Here is a 7,898-nt window from a genome sequence, read left to right as displayed (position 1 = left end):
TGCTTCATTCACTTCTATCATTTAACCTTTTCATACATGCATGTCTTGTTTCCTGGTGGACTTAGCGATATTTAGAGGGCAGTGCCAGGGAAATAAAATTTATGGGTACTATCTCTACTATGCAGAAAAAATTTTTCTTTAAAAATAACACTACAGCAATACAACTTTTCTCATTGTTTATTTACTTTAGAGATAAACAGCACTTGCAATGGTAAATCTTTGGAATTTAAGAATTGTGTACTATGCCAGTCCCAGAATCAAATAATATTGCCTTTGGCACAAATCCACATTTAATTCAAATATGATAATGGCTTTAACACACTGCTGTACAGGAGTGGATATTTAAGGTCAACCCATAGGCTATAACTGATACACAAGTGAGAACATTAATCTCTGGTTGCTTTACAGATGAAAAAAGACCTTATTTTTTAAAACTTCCTGCTTGTCTATTAGCACTCATTCTGACTTTTATACTTTTATTAGTCTTTTTTAAAATTCTGCAATGCATATGTTTGCTACATTGTATTTTTCCTTTTAAATATGGTTTTACTATTGCCTATTCATTTTGCAATAATTGGGTTTTAATGCAGCATTTTCATACATGTATATGTGATATTTTGATCATCTTAGCCTAATACTTTTCGGCCAAAGTTCCATCCAGTTGTTTCTTGGAGATTTACTTTTTATTTCTGGGGCTGATTTTTAGTTGGCAATATTAATCACCATAGCCCTAAAACATATGTTGATGAAATTTGCTTTTTGGATTCACCTAGACTTGAAAACAATTTTGCCTAGCCTCTTGCCCTCTAACATACTCTTTTTGAAGTACTTCCCCTCTCAATGTTTTGCAACACAGATTATTTCTTATTCCATCTAGACTATGTTTATTTTTCTCATTTCTCTAGAAGAGAATCAATCAGGTGCCTAATAATAATCACGGGTTTAGCAGAAATCATAGACTTGCTAAGGTGTCAGGTCACAGTGACTGATGAGCTCATATCTTCAGGTGGAGACACTTTTTTATTATTATTATTATTTTTGGTTATTTTTGTTATTGTATCTTCAATGTTAGAGTTCCTGGCATTTAACAAACATCTGGACAGACCAAATAAGTGAAAATATTGTCATGAGTCACGCTTTGCCATGATGTCTGCTCTCAATACAGCACTGCCTAAAGTCTGCCTGCAGTGAGCTTAGGTACAACATGGGTTCTGAAAAGCTTGGCTGAAATGGGTCTCACAGGGAGTGAGTTCCACGCATTGAAGAGACAGTATCCTTCTGGTCATCTAAGCATGTTATTCAGCTTCAGTATTCAGCATTAAAAGGGTACTCCTCTGAACGCGACATGCCAGGTACAATACAGGACCTCCAGTTTCTGTTGAAGTTGAGGATGGCCGCCATCTCCTCATCACTCAATTTAAAGTCAAAGACCTGAACTTTCTTAATGACGCAAGTTGCTGTCACAGACTTGAGGATCACTGCCACATTCCTCTGGATATGGAGCCGGATCAGAACCTGGGCTGTGGTTTTTCTGTGCTTTGCAGCAATCTCCTTCATCTTGGCATCCTCCCGTAGTGAAGGGTCCTCTGTCTTGGCCCAAGGTCTCTCTGGACAGCCCAGGCAGTGACAGTGATGCCCTTGGAGCGGCAGTACTGGATCAGTTTCTCCTGAATGAGGTATGGGTGACACTTCACTGCGTAGTCACTGGTTTATATTTCAGACAAGGCTTGTTCAAGAGCTTTTCAATCTGGAAGTGGTTGAAGTTGGAGACACCGAAGGCTCTTACCAACCCCTCATCGACCAGCTCCTCCATGACCTCCCATGCATCCAGGAATGTTACTCTACTGGGGAGGATATTGCCTTTATCATGTCTGGGGATGAGTTCCTTCCCAGCCTGAAGTCCCTGTGGAAAGTGAATGAGGTAGACATCCAGGTAGTCCAGTTTCAGGTCCTTCAGGATCTTCTGGCAGGCCTCCTTCACCAGGTTTCTCTCAGAGAACATGGACCGCAACTTGCTAACAATGAAGAGGTTATTCTTTTCATCATGGTTTGAAAGGATATAAAACTGACTTACTAGTATATTAGGCTATTTTACTTCTTGTAACCTTTCTTTAACTACTGTTTAATCTGCATTTTTTTATATTTATGGATTCTATCATAGGAATAGCTTCCACTTGTATTACATCATTTTACTTTGCTTCCACCTCACGAGCTTCTCCTGAACCTTCTCTTGGATGGCTTCTCCCATCTCATTCTCATGGCGATATCCTGCATGGATGGCCGCTTTCATGGCTTCTTTGACTTTGCCTGGAGGAGACTTCCAAGTACCCAGGCCCACAGTGGGCATCTTGACACTTTTATATTTACTTATCTTGCTCAGGGACAGATGTAGTATAAAGCAAAATAAAAAGTAATCATTTTATTGCCTATGGGGCAGACAACTAGTGAGGTGAAAATGAATATGAAATGTGACAAGAATCTGGGCATGGTAGCACAAGCCTGTAATCTCAGCAGGAAAGTCCCAAGTTCCAGCCCAGCCTGGGCAACTTAGTAACTCAGTGAGACCCTGTATCGAAAAGAGAAGTTGAAACTGGCTGAAGATATAGCTCAATGGAAGGAAGGAAGGAAGGAAGGAAGGAAGGAAGGAAGGAAGGAAGGAAGGAAGGAAGAAAGGAAGGAAGGGAGCAAGGGAGGGAGCAAGGAAAAAAGGAAGGAAGGAAGGAAGGAGAAAGTGATAACAAACTACTCTAATAAATAAAATGATGTAATAAAAGTGGAAGCTATTCCTATAATAGAATCCACAAATATAAAAAATGCAGTAGTTAAAGAAAGGTTACAAGAAGTAAAGTAGCCTAATATACTAGTAAGTCAATTTTATATCCTTTAAAACCATGATGAAAATAACTCGCATTAATTGACCACCTAACTTACACCAGGCACTTTGCGGCATTGTTCCTTTGATCCTCACAACCATCTGGCAGAGCACGTCATGCTACCACCACATTTGTGGGTGAGAACATTGAAACTTTGTAGTTTGTTCATGCTCACATGGGTTGTAAGCAGCAGAGTCAGAATTTGAACCAAGGTCCATTTCACTCAAGAGTCTATGCTTTTAACCACTGGAATATAAATAACGATGTCAGGAATATGAAATGACCCTGTCTCTAACTGTGGGGACAGTTTATTATTTATGCTTTAATTTAGAGAATCTGGCCTGCAATAGATTTTGCTTGGTTTTCTGTTGTAGTATTTGAGCAGCATGGATCCCAGCCCCGGAAGCTCAGCATCAAAACACACTGGAGCGGGAGGCCTAGGAATTGGGGCTGGTCTGGCTCTGCCACTCATTTACGTGGACTTAGTCAAGTCATTTTATTCTGGAACTACTTGTCTAGTTATAAAATTAGACTAATATTTGCCCTACTCTATTATATGGTTGTAAGAATAAACTAAAGACCATATGAAAGAACTTTGAGAAAGACGACAATAAGTATAAACCATTCTTTTTTATTCATGTTTTCAGAATCAAGACCACATAAATTAAAAATTAAAATGATTTTAAACTGGAAACAAGATCAATATTTTAAATACAACAAGAAGATTTCTGGTAGTTTTGTGGGGTTTTTTTCCTGTTTATAAGAATATTCCCAGTTACATCAATGATACTACTTTTAAGAGCAAGAAGACTAGTAGAAAGCAAATATATGAAAGTCAATATTACATATTTATTTGTACATTCCTGGCATGTTCAATAAGCCTGATTTGTGAAATAATCAACTTATAATTTTCATTGTGTGTCCTTTTAACATATATTCAATTCTGGTTGCTGATGGGAAGGTTCTTCCCCTCCTTCTACCACGGACAAGTGATAGGTCACATAAATTTTCTTTCAGTTCATTCTCAGATAAAAACATCTTATGACCATGTCAAATCAAACACAAGGTAAATCTGTTCACTAGAACTCACAATCCCAAGAGGTAAGTAAATCTCAGAACTTGTTTTGTGTTGGACCTTCTTTGAGGCTGTGGACTAGAAGATGTGATGTAGAGAGAGGCCAGCTTCACGCTTTCCATGTTCGTGTTTCCCCTCACTTATCAGCAGGGCTTCATTCCTCCAGGGTTGCCCCAGAGGGGACTAGTGAAGAGGACAGACTATATCCAGCATGAGAAATATTTTTGCCATCCTATACCAGGGTTTATGGGTAGCAGCTATTTAAAGGAACTCATTTTTTAAATAGATTTCTGTGGGAAATAAGGGTCCAGAGGTGTGGTTGACAGCCATGGCAGAGGAACGAGTCTAAAGCAGACTTGGACTTGTTATGTCCTCAGCAGACCAAGTGAGTCTCCCTGCCCGGGTTGTCCCGCTCTGCCCCTCCCTTAGTGCCTCCCCTCGGTGATCACGCCCCCTTTGCCATGCCCCTAGCCCGCTCAATAAAACGCCTGGTACTTCCGCAATAAAGTAGATCTGCGCCATCAGCCTGGTCTCCGGTGTCTTCTTTTCATCGTGCGGCCCCTTGCCTCGGGCCCAGGTCCCTCGACCCAAGGAGGTTCAGCCTCAGATTTCTCATTAATTACTGCCTCTGTAGCTCATAAGAATCTGGGGTCAGCACTCAACTTCCTCCCCACTGAGACCCCATTGCCTGAAATTGTTTGTCTAGTTATAAACTTAGACTAATATTTGCCCTACTCTATAACATGGCTGTAAAAATAAAGTAAAAACCATATGAAAGGACTTTGGAAACATCATGAGGATGAGCATAACCCGTTATTTTGACTCATGCTTTCAAAATCCACAAAACTATACAAATGAAGAATGGATAACAAGCCAATTGGCCTAATTGGTGGACAACCAATCTCCACCCACATGCAGGCTTTCCTTGTCCTATTCTGATGGCTGCTGAGTTACTTCCCAGCAAAGTCCTCTTTACTCTTTCAACCCTGCCAAGAACACGTAAGTTTTTTGAGAGTGAGAGAACCACACTGATCTCCAACTATGGAAAAGTATATCAAGAGCTCTCTAAGAGCATCATTGAAACCCACTTCTTTTAAGTTGGAGATGAACACTGTGACCTACACCATCACCACTCTTGGGTGATAATAGGAATCCCCAGCATGGTGCCAACCTTTTCTAAAGCACTGTTTTCACAATTTCTTTCTTGTCTGCACCTTGCCCACTTTTGATACCCTTGGTTTGATTAAGGGGTTCAGTAATTGAAGAACTGGATAGCAAATCTTTCTTTAATAAACGTTGCACGTGATGGTCTGTCTTCCCCTCACTTTAACATCTAAGACCTATTGTAGGGGCCATCAGTTGAAACTGAGTCATAAAAAGGCTGCATCCTTTTACAAGGATTATTTGTAACAACCACTCTCCAGCAGAGGGAGTCCTGCTCTTCCTTCCTCCCCCAGAAGCTGCACCTCAGTGAGCTGCTGCGCTGACCACCACAGAAAGGCTTGTGCCCTGTGTGGACCAGAGGAGATCAAGCAGAGCCTTTGTTTCTTTGTCTGCTGCCTTCTACTTGTGCAGTTTTTAATCAAAATCCACAAAACTATACAAATGAAGACAGGAAAGAGGAAGCAAGTAAACGGGACAGAAAGAGGAGGATAAAGGCGCTGAGTTCAAGACAGGAAAGAGGAAGCAAGTAAACGGGACAGAAAGAGGAGGATAAAGGCGCTAAGTATGACCTGAATTTAAAACTAAGCAAGCCCTGGTTCTTTGGAACCCTGGTTCATGAGGCCTGTTATGAACAGTTGACACTAGGCTCCCTCAACTTTTAGCGAGCATAATAGGACTTAGGATGGTCCTCATAACATCCTCTAGAAAAGCGTGAACTTTTGCTCTCTGCCAAAAAGGAAAAAGAAAAAAAGTGAGCATGCATTTTGAAACCCTTATTTAAAAGGCACAATGCATACACTGATCGATGGTTTTTTTCCATCAAATAGTCCCATTGACTTCCCTTTTACTCCTATCAATTACAGGAGGAAATAAATTAACAAATCAGACTTTCCTTCTCAACTGGGCTTGGATTTTCTTGGAGAGGCACTACTACACTGTGAAGACTCCACATTCTTAGCAGTGATTCTAACGCACAGAGGACACCTCAGAGGAACATCCTTCATCAGTGAGTAACTCGGGCTTGGTTGGTGGCAGCAGGTCACGGAGGAAACATGAAATGAAAAAGAATCAGTTACTGGTTTCAGAGGTGCCTCTGAAAAATATGTGAAAGTTGTGATGTGGTTTTTGCTGCATGTTAGCCTCAGATATAGATCAGCGTTTTCTCCTGGCCTGTTTTCCTCACTTTGCCATTTTACATTCTCTCTTTTGTAACTCAAAGGACTCCAGGAAGATTAAGATATTCCTTAGCCATCCCATCATCCAAAAGTCATTCAATGTCTTTAAAATTTGTCTTTAAGCATATAATGCATTATTACACTTAATTCTAACTATTTCTTTTAAAGAATTATTTATGAGTGCAAAATACCTTATTGTTTTCAGTTCAAATTATTTCTTTATGTATAGCTGTTTTAACCCCACTATTAGAATATAAATTCCTCGAGGACTTGTACAGTACCTGAGTTTTTCTATATGTTACAAGGGTCTTCTACAGAAATACATCTCTTTGGGATAAACATATGTGCATTGCTTGCATAATAATGAATCTCACTATCAATATTGATAATAATTGTTCTAATAATGCAACACAGTTACATAACATTTTTCACTGCCAGAACTTTCAGAAATCATTTTGTCTTTATTTTCATACTCTATCAAGAGACAAATACTGGTATGTTCTCTTTATGTTACAAGTGAACATTATGAGTCTTCCAGACAAGCAGGACTTCAATCAGCATCCAGCCAACATGTCAGAACTATTAGAGAGCAGCCAGGAAGGAAATGGGCTGGAGAAAAATAGGCAGTCAAGGAAAGAAAATCTTTTCCCAGTCTTCTCTCCAGGCCTGAGGCTTCTGGAATAGGACTGTTCCCTTAATAAAAAGATCAGTTGGAGCCTCAGTCTACACCCCAGGTTACCTCACCCACACATAGTGACACTTGCTGCTAAGAATTTTAGCTGAAAAATGCATCCTTCCTCCTGTAGGATTGTGTCTCCACCAGTTTGTATCTCAAGAATTCTTCTGGGTTTGGGTTAATAGCTCAGAAAGTATTTTCATGTTCTAGTTCAGGGGAAAAAAAAATCTATATTCTCAGAACCATTTGAATGTTCACAGACTAAAGATCTCAAAGACTTTCTAGCCTATTTAAACCAGTACCTCTGGCACACTGTGTCCCCTTGCTCTGCCTGTACTCATTGTAACACTTGCCATCCGGTCATGTGTAGTGGATCTGTGTCTACTGTCTGTTTTCCAATAGATAACAAGTTCCATATAGCTGGAAACTATGTCTTCAGTTATTCCCAACTCCACCAACATGGGGCATATGGTAATCACCCAACATCTGCAGTTACATAAACTACAGACATTCCTACTCGTGCAGTACCACCCCAAACCACATTTACACCACAGAAGCGAACTCCTAGACATCTTTATTCCAATGCTCCAGACAGTTTTCTTAATAACTCCATCCCATCCCAGGCCAGAGCTGGTATGAAAGCACAGGATCTTGAAGAAAAGGACACAAAATTGTTGAGTTTATCTTCCTATTCTGTCACTTACTCTGTTTTTGTAATGTTCCAAAAAGCTTCAGTGATTCTCTGTGGATTGTCCACCTCAAGATGTGTTGGTAGATGATGCATGTACTAATTCTAAATCAATCTATCATGGTCCCTGAAAAACAGCTAGTGCTTAGAAATGGTAACTACCATTGTTGTTCCACGGCATTGTCAAACAGAACTGAAATTATCTGTTCTTCTGTTTTTTTCCATACATATGCAGAACTTCATGAGG

The 7,898-nt window shown here is 40.0% G+C and overlaps 1 pseudogene; it reads right to left on the bottom strand.

Moving 5' to 3' along the window:
* Positions 1-1,305: 1,305 nt before the first annotated feature.
* Positions 1,306-2,347, bottom strand: LOC102009740 (annotated as a pseudogene).
* Between the last annotated feature and the right edge of the window lie 5,551 nt (positions 2,348-7,898).

Source organism: Chinchilla lanigera, unplaced genomic scaffold, assembly GCF_000276665.1.
Source record: "Chinchilla lanigera isolate Chin_1 unplaced genomic scaffold, ChiLan1.0 scaffold00027, whole genome shotgun sequence".
Classification (NCBI taxonomy): Eukaryota; Metazoa; Chordata; class Mammalia; order Rodentia; family Chinchillidae; genus Chinchilla; species Chinchilla lanigera.
Note: the sequence above shows the minus strand (reverse complement) of the source record. Positions and strands in the feature narration are given on the sequence as shown.